At 36.7% G+C, this 16,112-nt stretch overlaps 1 pseudogene; it reads right to left on the bottom strand.

Annotated features, from left to right (window-relative positions):
* Positions 1-13,177: 13,177 nt before the first annotated feature.
* On the bottom strand, positions 13,178-14,954 carry LOC149209296 (G-type lectin S-receptor-like serine/threonine-protein kinase SD2-5 pseudogene; annotated as a pseudogene).
* Positions 14,955-16,112: the final 1,158 nt, after the last annotated feature.

Here is a 16,112-nt window from a genome sequence, read left to right as displayed (position 1 = left end):
CTAGTATATGCACCGGTATCACCAACATCTACAATCATGTCCTCATTATCTGAGTTGTATGGCTTAGTGAGGGAATCCTCATAAGGTGAAATGTTTTCATGTCTGATACATTAATACAAACTCTATTGTCATAGTATGATTATTTGTGCAACATCCTTCAATTTCTTTATACTAAGAGAATACCCCATACAGGTGAATTAGATATTTATTAAAAAAAATGAGGAACACAAGAGACTTCGTTGTAATTTTATATAAAATCTATTATTTCCATCTCAGGAGTTAGTTATAGGCCATCAAAATATGGCATCTGTCATCTTATACTTGTTAATTTACATATTCATGAATGTGTCATGCATATGTAGACATTCACATAATTACTATATGCATAAAATTACTCAAGCACTGTGCCAAACCCAACACTTACTTATGCAGGAAACAAATCATCCTATCTTTTACCTTCACGTTGATACAACCAATACCAGCGAATAACCACCAACCTCATCACCATCTGGCATAGCTACGAGTCTTTTGACTACAAGGTCTACACAAGACCCTTGCCCTTAAATAATCAAGTTCAATCATTGAACATGAATGCCCCATCTCATAGTGGAATAATGACCTTTATACATGCCTTGGCCAACCATTTTCACCCATTACACCCTGTTCCTTAAATAGGGAAGGTCTTAAACACAAGGAAAAGCATTCTTAAGGTAAGACATAACATCAACCTGGGAAAAACAAAGGACCTCCACCAAGGTTATTGGGCTCACAAACATACAAAACATGGGTTCACCACATCCCAACTAGCATATAATATTTATGCCTATCATTCACTGAGTCAAGCAATGCTATGCAAAATGCACATCACCAAGGGATTTTCCTTAAATCCCTTATGTCACATAATCATTCTCATGTACAACCACCTTACACATACAAGATCACATCACACAACCATTAGTGATGATATGCTACTAATAACTATAATCAATACCTTGCAGGAAGTACTTGCACGATTTAAATAAGCGGAAAACTTCCAAGGTCACAACCACTGGTTGTCCCAACCTTCAAGATGATGGATAGAAAGCACATGCTTGCCAATATATTTATCAAATGAAATGATGAACATTATTGCAGTTATTGTGCAATTCAACCAAATGATATGAGTAGAATACCATCATACTCTTATTTAAACATTACGTTCAAAGTTGAGCTCCATCCTTAAACTAGGAATCCTTGCATTATTACCATGCAAGTAATAAAACAATTATAGACCATCTTTTAACACCTAAACAAAAATTTAGTTAATTTTCTAAAAATCATTATGAAATCTGCCTTCGCAGGAACTCTATTGTTAATTTCCCATGATAGAGCCCATCCAATCCAAGTGTTGAACCTAAATTCTTTGATACCACTTGTAAATAAACCACCTTAACATCGGTGAAGTGTTGACTTGTTAATCCAATCTCTATTGTACAGTTAGAGAAATGGTATAATTGTTTCTTTTTCCTTTCATTCAAATTCTTAGAACTTGTGTAAACATCACCATCACCTTCGTCTTGGTGAGACGTTTCTGGTGATATAAAATTTTGTCGAATTTGGAATCCTAGATATTAAGTTATACTCCTTTAGAGTTTGTATATTTAAAATTATTTTTCAGGGCTTGAATAGTGCACGCTAGACGTTACAATGATTATTACTCTTAGAAAAAAGCCATGATACACACAAATTTAGAGTGTAATTCAAGATTAGCACCATGGTTGTAACCAACTATTCAAGCAAGGATTTATCACATCATTCCAGCACCTTCAAAGCAGTCTCAACAACGTATCAATCGACTTTCACAAGTAATAAAATCAATTATGCCTCTTACAATGATAGGATCACTTCAAGACAATATATAAACACATACTCATTGTTATTAAAGCATAAGAGACACTTATCTTGAACTCTATTGGGTAATTGAGTCTGGTACCATGAATTTCCACCCAACCATAAACAATTATAGCCAAGCTCTCACTTGCAACTGTCACCCCCAACCTAATTCCAAAGGCTGAGGGGTCTTTTTCTTTGAGTCCTCTTTCCATAGTTTGATTGCCTTCTTTTATCAATTCGAATGGCTTATGTTCCTTCTCTTTCGGGTTGTTCCAATAGTTAGGTTCCTCTCCTTCTTTCTCTATTGTGTTTTCACTCACAACTCCCAATTCTCCCTCTGCATTACTATTGCGTAGTTCCTCTTTTTTGTTGTCCCCTACAGCTTGAGTCTGCCATCCTTATCTTACGCTACCTGTCTTGCATTGTCTCATGTGTTGTCTCTAGCTATTCAAATTCCTCTACTGCCTTCCTTTTGCCAGTGACATTTTCCTGCCATAATATTTCCATCAAATAGGAAGGGTGCCACCTGTCTAACTATTTCCATATTTTTTTTTTGTTGGTTGGCTCGCTGCAGTGGATGGCCAACATACCATATTAGCTGGCAGCTTTCCCACTATTCTCTTAATTTCTCGTCCTTTTTTCCTTGTATAAATTTCCAAAACAAGCATGGACGTGCATACTCCTCTTGCAACCATCAATTTTGAACATACCAGAACATTAATTTCACCACCCAACCTTGAAGCACTGACATGACCAGTTCAAATTTTCTTCTTGCAACAAGAAAATCTCCAACCACTCAAGAAAGTGGCCTCCCCCAATCTTTGGAGTCTATGTCCCTTGAATCAACCAATTTTTTTTTGTAATTAAAATACATGACATATTTACAATGCACTTCACAAATGGAAACATGACCAGGGCTGTCACAAAACCTCTATTGGATTGTTTTGGGAATCTTCCTCTACTTTTACTATTTCTTGTGAAGAAGTGTAGAAGGCATTCTAACATGGGTTATTCTCAATGGAATTTTCGCTAAATGAAAACAACATATAAATAGATAAAATAATAACATACCATTTTCACTCACAACAATAATTCATCCCAAGTATTAAACTTCACCTTTCAATAGAAGTAGTTTAATTTTGGTTACAATAAATTTGAGATAGTTCCCAATTATAAGTAAATTAAGGAGAAATTGAGTACTAAGAACAACCACTACTAAAAGAGAATGTTCAATTAATCTCCAAGCACAAGTAGAACAAAAAAACATAAACATATACATTCATTTTTTTTTAACTATTTTTATTGTTTTATATATATATATATAGTCTAACTTATAGATTAAATGACCTTTTTCACGATATTTTTTCTAGTTAATTTTAATATTTCTAGTTAATTTTAATCAAAATTAGGTAGAGTTTTTTAAAAACTTGAGTTTAAGTTGTTTAATTTGTAGAATTCTTGTGAGACAGGGGTTTTTCAGGGTATTGAATCCATTTATACATTTAAAACTGTATTTTAAATAATAATAAAAATCATATTTTTTCTTGAAATTGTATCAACAAATTCCGGTGATAAAGACTATTTTAGTCTATAAGTTAAAATAATTCTATATATATCCGTGTGTGTGTGTGTGTGTGTGTGTCTAAATTGAGTAGCTTGGCGTAGAGAAACCCTTCTCTTTCCCATTCTTTCTCCTAATAGTCATACTCAATGCTTGCAAAACCTGCAAGTAACTAACATCAACATAGTACTATAGATTCAATTTTTAACCAAGGGATTTTTTTCATACAGCCCAAGTGCTTTGTAACTAAGAACGTTTCTTTTGTTGACTAAAAATTGTTGCAAGAAGAGAGGAAATCTATTGGCGCATGTTTGCTTTGACAATAGAAGAAATAATGCCTGGCTAAGTTAGAGTTGGCTCTATTCACTGTAAAATCTGATTACAAAGGTCCCTTCATAGAAGTAATAGTTCATGTCCCTGTGTTTGGGGAGGTTGTACTTACCAGGTTAGGCTCCATAATCACTCCAACTAATTTACACTTACATTGGATACCATCTATGAAACATGGAGTAGGGTTTAGATTCCTGATGAGAAGAAAACATGATTATGCGGTATGAAGAATATTATTGTTAATTTACATTTCAATTCTTAGCCAATAAAAATGTAGTCACTGGTTTCATGATGTTAGGAATCTAGGACTGCATATTTCACATACCTTAAGAGTTTTCCTTACCAAACACGCAACTATGAGTTTTGTGACCATATTGTTCATAGTTGGCATCTTCAAAAAAACACTCCAAAGTTGTTTTCAGCATTGTTATCATTGTTCTTCACATGGGACAGCAAAATGAAATCACGTAGGACCTTTGACATTTTCATTCCTCTCTCTTGTACGCATTTGAACAAACTCTTCAACAAGAAATCAAGTAGCAAGGTCAGTATGGGAAAGAAGGGACAAAGACTCAATTGTGAGTCTTGCATGTCAAAATAAATAGCAATCAAGTCATACCCAGGTTTCCTTAATATTAGTTTGTTGGAACTATAGAGGTTATCTATGGAGACGAGGGTTTGGGTTAGGCCCTATTGCAGAAGATAGAGACGTAGTTTGTCTCATAGAAGCACATGAGCATGAAGGGTGCAAGACACCTTTGTTTGAAGGATATTGGAGGATGGTAGTGTGGAACAAGGCAACAAGGAATGACAAAGGACACAGGGGGTATCATGGTATTAGTGAGGGAGAAATAAGGTCGTCTCATTCAGTTAGAAAAAGAATACTCAAATAAACAATTTATTTGGTTTAAAATATCAGAAAATGACAATCACAACATAATGGCAATGTTCTATTTTGCGCCGCAAGTTTCAAAATCTACAAAAGTAGAGGGCTTGACCACAAAGATCTCTTTGCAGCCTTAAAAGCATATATTGCAACATATTCTCGGCTAGGTGAAGTCCTTATAGTGGGTGATTTCAATGATAGGACAACAAGTGAGCAAGCTAGCATTCTTTGTTGTAAGGAAGACTGCAACCCTATTTGGCTTACAGAAGAGAGTAATCATTAGTGGGAAATAATTTCAGAGGACAAGGGTTGTAATATCTTTGGTGAACAATTACTTACTCGATGTGGGGCCTTTGATTTAGGTATTTGTAATGGCTTGACTAGATGGGCAAGGTTCGGTAATTTCACTTGCAATATTTACAATGGAGCAAGTGTAGTAGATTATGTAATTTGCACGCATGGTTTGTGTGAGAAAATGGAGGAAGTTTTGATTGAAGATAAGCTTTGGGACTTAAAATCATATCACAAGACAATTTATTTAAGTTTCTCTTGGAATGGAAAGAAGCAATTAGAGTAAAAAACTTAATGTGTTCAACAAAATCTCCCAAAGGGAAAAATTCTTTTGACTCCAGAAAATTGTAATACCTTCAAAATGATGCTAGAGAGGCTCTTCGAGAAGGAGAAAATCTTAATTCATGACCTTCATAGTCATGAATTAATTCAATGCGCACTTGCAGCGTGTAAAAGAGAAAAAATTAAGAAGTCTGAAACAAATAGCTTTCCGGTGAATGCTTGGTTTGACAAGGAATGCAAAAAGGCAAGGAGAATGTGGAAAGAGTCAAACAAGGATAACATAAACCTCAAAGCTTACAAGCAGATATTAAGAAAAAGACCAATTCCATGGTTTCAAGGAGGGAAGAACTAATCTTCCTTGGGAAAAATAATCCCAAATTATTTTGGAAGGAGTTCCATTCAAGAAAAATGCAAACTGAAAATAGTATTACAACTTCTAAATGATTTGACTATACAAGAAAACTCCATGAGCTGGATCCCGAGGTTAACCCTCCCCCCTTGGTCAACATTGATATTGAACTCTTCTTGGTGCAAGATATAGAGATGGGTATCAAGAAGTTGGGTGTTGGAAAAGCAAAAGACTTAGCTGAACTCCAAGCAGAATATCTAAGTGGGGCTCAAAGATTCTTGCACCTCACATTACAAAAAAAATTCAGCAACATCATACAACAAGGGTTCCCCACAGATTGGACAACTAGCCTGGCAATACCTCTTTTTAAGAGCGGTGACGTCAGTAATCCCTCCAATTATAGGACCATAATGATAAACCCTTTGTTTGCAAAGCTATTTGGAAGCATGTTAGAAAATAAAATCAGCAAGTGGGAAGAATAAAGAGATAAGCATACTAAAGAGAAACCAGGTTTTAGACCTAAACATTCCATAGTTGATCATTCTATAACTTTAAGGCACATCATTGAAAATGTTTGGGAGAAAAAGGAAGACGTCTTTTGTTGTTTTGTTGATTTCAACTAGGGACAAGCTTTGGCATAAAATGGAGGAACTCGGAGTTCCTAAACATTTGAGAATAGTTATGCATAGGCTGTATGAAGAGGTGAAAGTCAAAATTAGAACTTCTGCAAGCATTTCTGAAAGTTTGAGAAGCGATATCAGGGTCAAGCAAGGTTGCCCATTGTCTCCTACCCTTTTTGGTTTATATATCGACAAGCTTGAGGAGTGGTTAAATTCACAAGCGGGTGATGGTATCTATTTGGAAAAGTTTGTTATAAGGCTTATTTTGTATGCAGATGACCTTATTTTGATTGCTAAATTTTCTCTTGGTTTTCTAGAGCACTTACTCTCCCTTGAGCATTTTTGTAGAAGGGTGGGGATGCAAGTCAATATTAGCAAAACGAAAGTAGTGGTTTTCTCTATAAAAAAAAACACAACCAACATAAGTTCTACTTTGAAGGCAACATTCTACAAGAAGTTGTGGATTACAAATACCTCAGAATTGACTTCAACAAAAATCTAAACTAAGATGGTTGTAGAAAGAAAAGAACTTTGGGGGTTTGGAAAAAAATTTATTCTTTTCAAAATAGGTGTAGAGAGGCAAAGTTATGGTACTGGAAAACCACTCAAACCCCTTTTGGGCTTTTTGTGATTCTGGTGATTCTCTATGGTTGTGAACTATGGACCAATTGTACATCTGACATGCAGTTGAAACAAATTGAGAAAATTCAGAAGCGTTTGATTACAAACAAATTCAAAATTAAAAGTGTAATTCCTTATGCTATCTTGTTAAGTGAAACAGGGTCTGCTCCTATTGAAGCAATTGCTATGGTGCGAGTCATAAGGTATATAAAAAAAATTGAACGAATGGGAGAGGGCAAATGACCTAAGGTTGTCTTTAATGACATATTGTACAAAAGAAAAAACACTTGGATGCGGCAAAATAACAAATGATTTAGTAAATGGGGTATTTGCTTGAACATGTGTCCCATAAATAGTAAAGGGATAAAAGCTTTTGTTATGGATAAGTTCCACAAGCGTACTTGGGATAAGGAGTTAAGGAGAAAGAAAAAATATTATATTGAATTGTTTAATCCCACTCATAGTCATCAACAAAAAGCGTACATAGAAGCAAATATTTCTTGGAGAGCCAAAATTCTTATTGCTCAGTTAAGGACTAATTCTCATCAACTCCGTTGTGAAATATGGCGTTGAAAGGGCCAAAAGAAGTGTGAGAGGAAAAAGTATGTAATTTTTATTCTTCTGGAAAAGTGGAAACAGAAAAGCATTTCATTTTAGAATGCGAGGCCTTCAAAGACAAGAGGGAAGGTTCTGGGATTGGATAAGGCCAAAAGAAGTCTAGGAGGAAAAAGTATGTAATTTTTATTTGTGGAAATAGAAAAGCATTTCATTTTAGAATGTGAGGCCTTCAAAGACAACATGGAAGGTTATGTAGATACTCTGGCAGTTGGCTCTTGGGATAATCTATTAGCGAGGGGTTTGTCAAAAAACTGGGAGCGCTTATTGTGAGGCTTCACAAGAAAAAAGTTGAATACATCAATTAGATGGAAAAACAATCTATCCCATAAGTTATCTTTAACCTCTTGAAACTCTAATTCCCAATTTTACATTTATTGATGGTGCATTAAAAAATAGTGAAATTCGCCTCATTGTAAGAATGGTGCACATCCCCCGAATCAACGCAAAACCTTAAAGATAATGTGCAATTGTCTTTATTGTACCTCAAATGTTAGCATTTATTGCTTATATGAAAGTCTTTCATGTTTGTAAACCTTTTTCCCAACTTTAAAAATGCACAATTGTGTCTTAACATACAGGCTGTAAGTTCGTTGGTGAATCTGGGAAACCATTATTGAATCATTGATCTAAATGCTGTAGGTTACTTTGTAACACATCATCAATTACTTTGGAAAAAGAACGTTGTAATGGTTTCTAATTTTGTTGTTGTATTATGTGAAAGAAGAGAAACTAGTTTATTTGGTCTTACCACAAAGGTGTCTTATGATGAAAGTATTTTATTTACTGTGTTTTGTGGGAGAAACGAAGTGAATAAAATGGTCAGGTCCTAATTTAGTTAGAAGATTCTTTTGGTGGAATCTTGAGACACAATTCTGATTAGATTGAAATTTTGTATTTTAAATTGCATAGAGGAATTCAATATTAAGGAATATTTGTATATTATAATTATTGTGCAATTTAAATTTATATTATTTGATAATTTAAAATTACAATTTTATAAAATTGGCATTTAATAGAAAAAATAGTTTAATTGAAAATGTCCTGGTTATAAAATACTGTGTAAACTATAAAATTCAAAAATTAAACATCCATGAATTAACATAACAAAAAAAACATTTAAAAAAAAAAATCTAAAACAGAAAAACGAAAATTCAACAATTTCTTGATTCTTTAACAGAATAGGAAAATGCTTATTTTAAGTTGTTTGGGAAAAACCAGCATTCTGCATATTCTCGAAAAGAATGAAAAAAAAAATGCTTATTTTAGTTTCAAATAAACTCAGCGCTTGCTAATGCATATTATCAATTTGTGCAAGACTGAATAGGCTACAGATAACAGAGGTCTTTATTTGTGAATGTAGGCTTTCACTATATCGAATGAGACTGCTTCGGGAAAAACTGTAGAATGTGTGTGAAACTGTTTTACTTTTTGTGTAAATTCTCCACTCGTTATCAGGGACTTCCTGATTACAAATAGATGTGTCACACATTTCACAATTCTTCCAAAAGCAGCAAAATTATATAAGAGGTCTCTATGTTTAACCACACATACAAAGAAGGATATGGGAAAACAATCCACATCGAATTACGCACAGAAAAAATGAAACGGAGAAACCCATTTGTGGGTAGGAAACATCCAAACCGATATTTCCGGAAAGAGGGAAAAACTGTACATTGTACAGAGTTAATCATAGAAGATTACAATTGCCTTGTGACCTGATGATGGCAGCAAGGTCATTAGGGAGAGAGATACATCTACAATAAAAATGAGCTCCTGAAAAGAAGAATGCCTCCTTCATCTGGCAGGAGTTTGATGAACGAGAAACCATAGTTATGTGGGAACTATGAGTTTGATGAATGCCAAGCCCTGGTTATGTGGGAACTTACGACGGGCAAGTAACAATAGGCCTCGATGCTATCAAAGGACTGGCTGGAGATCACCTTCTATCGGTAACAATTCCACAACTTTGGGCTATATTATCTAGTGCAGATTGGTGATCTCCGCAACTCAATATTGGCTTTGCCATGCTGGCCACAGTCCAAGGATATTGGACTTCCATTGTCTTTGGAAGTTGAGTGGGAGCAATATAGGTATAAGCTTTGTCACGCTAGGATCATGTTGTCTGAGATGGATGACCAATTGGCATTGTGCTGGGTGAGTCTGGGGCAACATCTCTGTCGAGGAAGTATACTCTTTCATCGCTCAGGACCACAAGAACCACAACAGAGATTAATGGACGACTCAGATGTGGAATTGGGAAGCACCAACAAAACTTATATGTTTCATTTGCCACAACAAAGATCAATGGACGACTCAGATGTGGAATTGGGAAGCACCAACAAGACTTATATGTTTCATTTGCCACAACAGATATCAATGGACGACTCAGATGTGGAATTGGGAAGCACCAACAAAACTTATATGTTTCATTTGCCTTGTTTTCCATAACAAGATACTTACTTGCAAGTTGGGAGAACCTCTCTAGGAGAGGCATGCAGTGGCCGGGGTTCTGTTCTTTGTGCAGAAGGGCAACTGAAGACGTTGGAAACCTCTTTCTCTCATGCTCTTTTGTTGTATCGGTCTGGAATGAGGTCCGGAAAGCTCTCAAAATCAATGCCACGGTGGGTTGGTCCTGCATTGGACAATGCCCATCTCAATGGACTATTCAATAACGTGAATATAGGGCTCTACCTATGTACACTTTCTGGGGCATCTGGAGGACTAGAAACGCCAGAAATTTTTGACAACATAGACCCTGGTGTGCAGCTTACTAGTTCGAAGATTGTTGTTTTCTTTTTGGAAATTGGCCCCTGAAAGCATAAGTCATCTCAGAGAACTAGCGTCCATAAGGACGTTGGGAGGATTTTGCCAGTAAGTTATTTTGATGGGGCCTTTTCGTAAGGGGAGTGTGGATGCGAGGCACAGAGATTTGGACAATCATATCATTGCTATTGGTCTGGAGGCGAAGGTACCAATAGCAGGGCTGAAATGTTGGCTCTGTGGGGTGTGTTGCAATGTGCTTTTTGGTTAGTAATTGAGTATATTGTTATTGCTGGTGATTCCAAATCAGTGATTGAATGGGCTAAAGGAAAGCATTCCTTCAGGGTGCCATTTTTACATCACTAGATGCAGCAAATCAAAACTCTCTTTCAATAACATCACCTTCATCCACATTTACAGAGAACAGAATTATGTGGCACAGTCTCTGTCCAAAAGAGGTTGATCGGTGGTTCCTGGTGAGATTCGTTTCTAATATTTTGTTAATGGCTCAGAGCGCAGCTCAGAGGCTTTCTCCTTCTAGAGGTGGGTTGTTCTTTGCTGCCCGACTGTCTTTCCATGCCTTGGTTTTGTTCACTGTTTCTCCTATTTGAAAGTGTGTTTTGAAGTGCCTATGCGTTGGTATTGGCCAAGGAAGCAGATCTTTTTCTCTTATGCTTTCAGTTATTCCATGGATGCCTTGCTTCGTCTGGACCCTCTATTTTTGGGATCCGACTTGCCGTTCTTCATTCTCTGTTGTATGAGCTTCTTCATGCCTATTTCTGGAAATGTAGATCTTGTCTGATGATGAATGTAATCTCTTTTGTTAAAAGATTGGTTTTTCTCCTGAATAAAAAGGGTTGTATGTTTTGTTCTGATCTTTGTACTACCTGTGTCCTATTATGACAAATGGACTTCTTCCAGATTGTGTTGTGTCCTACTGACCGCAACCTTATCATTCCCTCGTTGCAGTTGGCACTGTTTCTTTACCTCTTTAAACTCTCCTATTACAACAAGAATCATTTCTTCCGAACCTCTAATTTGTTGGCTCGGTGACCTTTCGGGGACAAGGGTTTCTGCTCTTCTTTGTTGTTCAAGAGTTAGGCTAAATATAACTCTTCGAAATTTTGTAGTTTTGTTTGGCGATTTCATTTTCCAGCCTGGCCCTAATGCCCACTAAGCTCTAATGTTCAGTGATCCGGATCATATTATACATCACTAATTGCATTGAATAGCCATCATTGTCACACCTAAATTGATATGCAATTGATCTGAGGTGAGGCTCTCTCACCTCTTAGCTGAATCTTCCAAAAACTCTGCTCAGAACCAATGAACTAAGAGATTACAAATACATATTTTAGAACTTGCCTCTTTTGTTGTGAGTTGTGAAATAGGAAAAAGCTAAATACATTATTTAGATATTGTCTTTCTAGATATAGGTTGCTTAAGACTAGATGTTTCCTTCCTCATTAGATGTTAGCATTATGACCTAGGAAGCCTAGGCAGCCATAAATGGAAATATTCTCTCGTTGTCACAGTTACACCTTAATGAGAAATACAAACATTCATGATTGCAGTAGTGCAAATAAACAGCCATCTTCTTACTAATGTAACTGTCAACATTCATGATTGCCGTAGTGCAAATAAACAGCCATCTTCTTACTAATGCAACTGTCACGGAATCTTACGCCTCTACTTATGATGTAGAGTAGCTCTGCTCCTTTATTCCCTTTTTTGACAGCTCTACGGAAGACCTACAAACCCCCAAAATATCTGTTCAAACGGAGCAGCCTGGTGCAGAGCAACTCTGCTCTTTGCGTGTTCTTTCTCCTAATAGCCTTACTCAACGCCTGCAAAATATTTGAACATGGGATTTGTTTTTACAGCCCAAGTGCTCTGTAAGCGAGAGCATTTCTTTCGTTGACTAACAATTGTTGCAAGAAGAGAGGAAGTCTGTTGAGGCGTGTTACTTTGGCAGCAGTATAAATGATGCTTGACTGCGTTGGAACTGGCTTTGTGTTCATCAGAGTTTCAGATTACAGAGGTCCCTTCATAGAAGTGATAGTTCCTCTTCCTTTGTTTCGGAAGGCTGCTGGATTCAATGTGCTTACCAGGCTAGGCTCCATAATAAGCCAACCTACTTACACTGGATACCATCTATGAAACGTGGAGTAGTGTTTAGTTTGGTGATAAGCAGAAAACATGATTGTGCGGTAGGAATAACATTATTGTTTATTTTACATTTCAAACTTAGCCCATGCAAATGTACTGTCTCTGGCTTTATGATGGTTAGCACTACAAATTTCACATACCTTAGAGTTTTGTGACCATAATGGTCATAGTGAGGGTACTATCCAATGAAAGTATTTTAGTGACTCTGTTTCGTGGGAGAAACGAAGTGAATAAACTGGTCAGGATACTAATTTAGATAAGAGGTATTTTTTGGATTTTTTGGTGGAATCCTCTGATATGATTCTTAGTGAGATTGTTGAAATTTTGTTTTTAAAATTGCAACTTTAAATGTATAGACGAATTCAATTCAACATTATGAAACACTTAGATTCTACAGCTCAACAACTTAAAATTACCATCTTACTAATTTGTTTATCATATTTCAATTAAAATTAATATAAAAATCTAAAAAATCTATCCAGAAAAAGGCCCAAATGTCTCATTATTAGTCTTCCACAACTGAAGCATTTTACTGTGTGTTCAAAAGAAAAGGAAGTGGCTGAGTGATGTTTACATCAAAGGTAGTTTTTTTGTAAGGACTAATACATTTGGTTCTGCCCTAGAAAAAAACGAATAAGCCTTGTTCGCTTAGGAACTCAGTGAAATTATAGAATCAAAATCTCGATACATAAAATAGACTAAAAATAACATCTTAATCATGGTTTAGGTGCAGATCACATCGAAGATATATAAAATACACACAAAAATGAATGGAAGCACATATTTCATTGCAGAGGAAAGAAAAATGGAGACAGATGGAATTCTAGAAATGAACTTAAATGCATAGATGAAGAGGAAATTCTGCAGATATAGATGCCTTACAAACTCATTCCTGCCGATTTTTCAGAAGTACCAAGTTATGAAAAAATATTTAAACATGGCAAATTCCCGAATATTTTAGAAATTTGAAAAATAGTAATATAGTCAGATAGTTAACTTGAGTTTTATCTATTAACCCACAACATGGGTAAACAAATAACACACAACATGGTACACAGTTTTGTAGAGACCTGTGCCTTAGCAGTCCAAATCCCGGGGCGTCTCGTCGTCGTCAAGCGAGGGGGCGAACGGAAGCGTGCACGCTAAAGGAGGATCCATCAACTCCAAGTCTCCTTCCAATAGTCCCACCACCGTTCCCATTGAAGGTCTCATGGCCGAATTGCTCTGAATACACCACAGCGCTATCTTTATCAACCGATAAGCCTCTTCCATCTCCTCTGGTCTCTTCAATTTCAACCTGATATCAATCAATTCATCCATTTTCCCTTTCCTCGCCTTCTTGAAAGCAAGAGAAGGAAAATACCAATTTTCTGAATCCTGAGAGTGGTCCACATTCTTGCTCCCCCTGATTATTTCCAGAAGGACCATCCCGTAGCTGAACACATCCGCCTTGTAAGTGATTCCCCACCCCATTAACCACTCGGGGGCCATGTATCCGGGTGTTCCCCTCACCCCTGTCACCACACGGCTTTCCAAATCTCTTTTCAGAGACTTCGCCATGCCGAAATCGGAGACTTTCGCCTTGAAATTCTCATCCAACAGAATGTTCTGAGGTTTGACATCCAGATGCAGAATACCAAGTCTGGACTCTTCGTGCAGGTACGCAAGTCCCCGGGCGGTGTCGAGCGCAATGGAATATCTGGTCTTCCAGTCCAAATTTCTGTCCGAATCGAATAGCCATCTATCCAGAGACCCGTTGGGCATGAATTCATAGACAAGAATACGATGCGGGCCTTCCACACACATACCTCGCAAGGTCACGAGATTGGAATGATTTAGGGACGATATGGTGACGATTTCTGCACAAAACTCCCGCTGTCCATGCCCCGTTTGATTCAGTAGACATTTCACGGCCACTTGAGTACCATCCGTCAAAATTCCTTCGTATACCTTCCCAAATCCTCCCCTTCCAATCTCTTTGCTGAAGCTGCCTGTGGCCGTCTCCAGGGTCTGGAAACTGAAATTTGTTGGAAGACCAGCCAAACTCTTCAGATAATCTGCGTCAATATCATCCCTCGCAGCTTCATTCGCGTCGATAGGAGAAATCTGGACACTTTCAATCGCACTAGGGGAAGAAATATCTGTACCTTCGATCGCCCTGGAACGAGAACGAGAACGCGAACGCGAACGAGAACGAGAACGAGAACGAGAACGCGAACGCGGACGAGAACGCGAACGAGAACGCGAACGCGATTCTCGTTGTTTCCACCGTACAAAAAATCTCCGTGTCAGAAAGGCAGCTAAGAGGCTTGCTACGATCACGACAATGACAATGAGTGAAATAGGAAATCCGAGAAAGGGAGAAGGGACCAACAGCAAAATCAGTCCGAATAATAGCAGAGACCATTTTGGGTTGCGCCTAAAATATTTGGTAAGTCTATATAAAAAACCGCCATAATTCCGGTGCCGACTCTGACCTTGGTTCTGTGGAGTGTCCATCTCCCTTATTCACCTGGAGGCAATGTGCAGAGTGATACCATTTCCCTCACGTTTTATGGATAGAGAGCTCTTCATATCAAACTTTAGACCATTCTAATACAACGATTGATTTGACATTAGGTTCATCACATTCATATCGGACACAGCCTTATCTTTCGTAGAAAACCAGTAGTACATGTAAATTCTTAAGCATCTGTAGCATATGCACAGGTTAGATGTCAAGCGTGGGGTATAGATGTGCGCATTAATAGAACGTTGACTTTATTAACGAATTCAAAAGTAAGTTGGAAAAAACTTGCTTGTGCATTTGAGCTCTACCCCTCTTTGAATGGCTCATTGCAATAATTTAATTATGAGTTTGGTTGGTTAAAATTTCGTTGAGGGAATTTTTTTTGGAAGTAAATTGGTTGATTCCCAGTGGACATTCTATCTACTATTGGCGATAATTAAGCTGGTCAAAAATTTTGTTCTCTTTACGATGATAAGTTTGGTTCGTTAAAATAATGTTAATGGAAAATTTATAGAATTAAATTGGTAGGCTTAGAGTCCACCCTCCTATCATGAGGGAGATGCTTAAAGCTTTCAAACCTTTTGGGTTTTAATATTTTTTTTTGTGTTTTAGGCGACAATAGGTCGAGTGTTCGAGGGAGATACTTCAAACTTTTTGGTTTTCAATATTTTTTTGTGTTTTAGGTGAGAATTGGTCTTCAATTTTTTTTTTGGTGTTTTAGGTGAGAATAGGTGGAGTGTTTATTTAAATAATTTAATGTTTAATTTATATTTATATTTTTTATATATATTTTTTTTGTTAAGTATAAAATTTCTATATTCTAGTTCAAATTTATTTATGTATATTTATTTTATTTTTTTTAATGATGAATTATATTGGATGGTTTAAAATGCTAGTTTTCAATATTTTTTTGTGTTTTAAATGACAATAGGTGGAGTGTTCATTTAAATAATTTAATGTTTAATTTCCATTTATATTTTTTTTTTAACAATAAGTATAATTTTTTTTTTAATATTTTTGTTAAGTATAAAATATATATATATGATTACAAAGGAATTGACAACTAAAGCAACTTCGCAACTTGTGTAACACAGGGTCGATTCGGCAACTGAAGCAGCCTCGCAACTTGCATAACATGGGGTAACTTGCATAACATGGGGTCGATTCTGACCGCTACCACTATAACCCCTGGGAACATGGGGTTGATTCTGACCGCTACCACTATAACCCCTAGGAACTGGGCC

Source organism: Pinus tabuliformis, chromosome 1_2 (assembly GCF_031772625.1).
Source record: "Pinus tabuliformis cultivar Carrire ecotype Pingquan chromosome 1_2, CPIR1, whole genome shotgun sequence".
Lineage (NCBI taxonomy): Eukaryota > Viridiplantae > Streptophyta > Pinopsida > Pinales > Pinaceae > Pinus > Pinus tabuliformis.
Note: the sequence above shows the minus strand (reverse complement) of the source record. Positions and strands in the feature narration are given on the sequence as shown.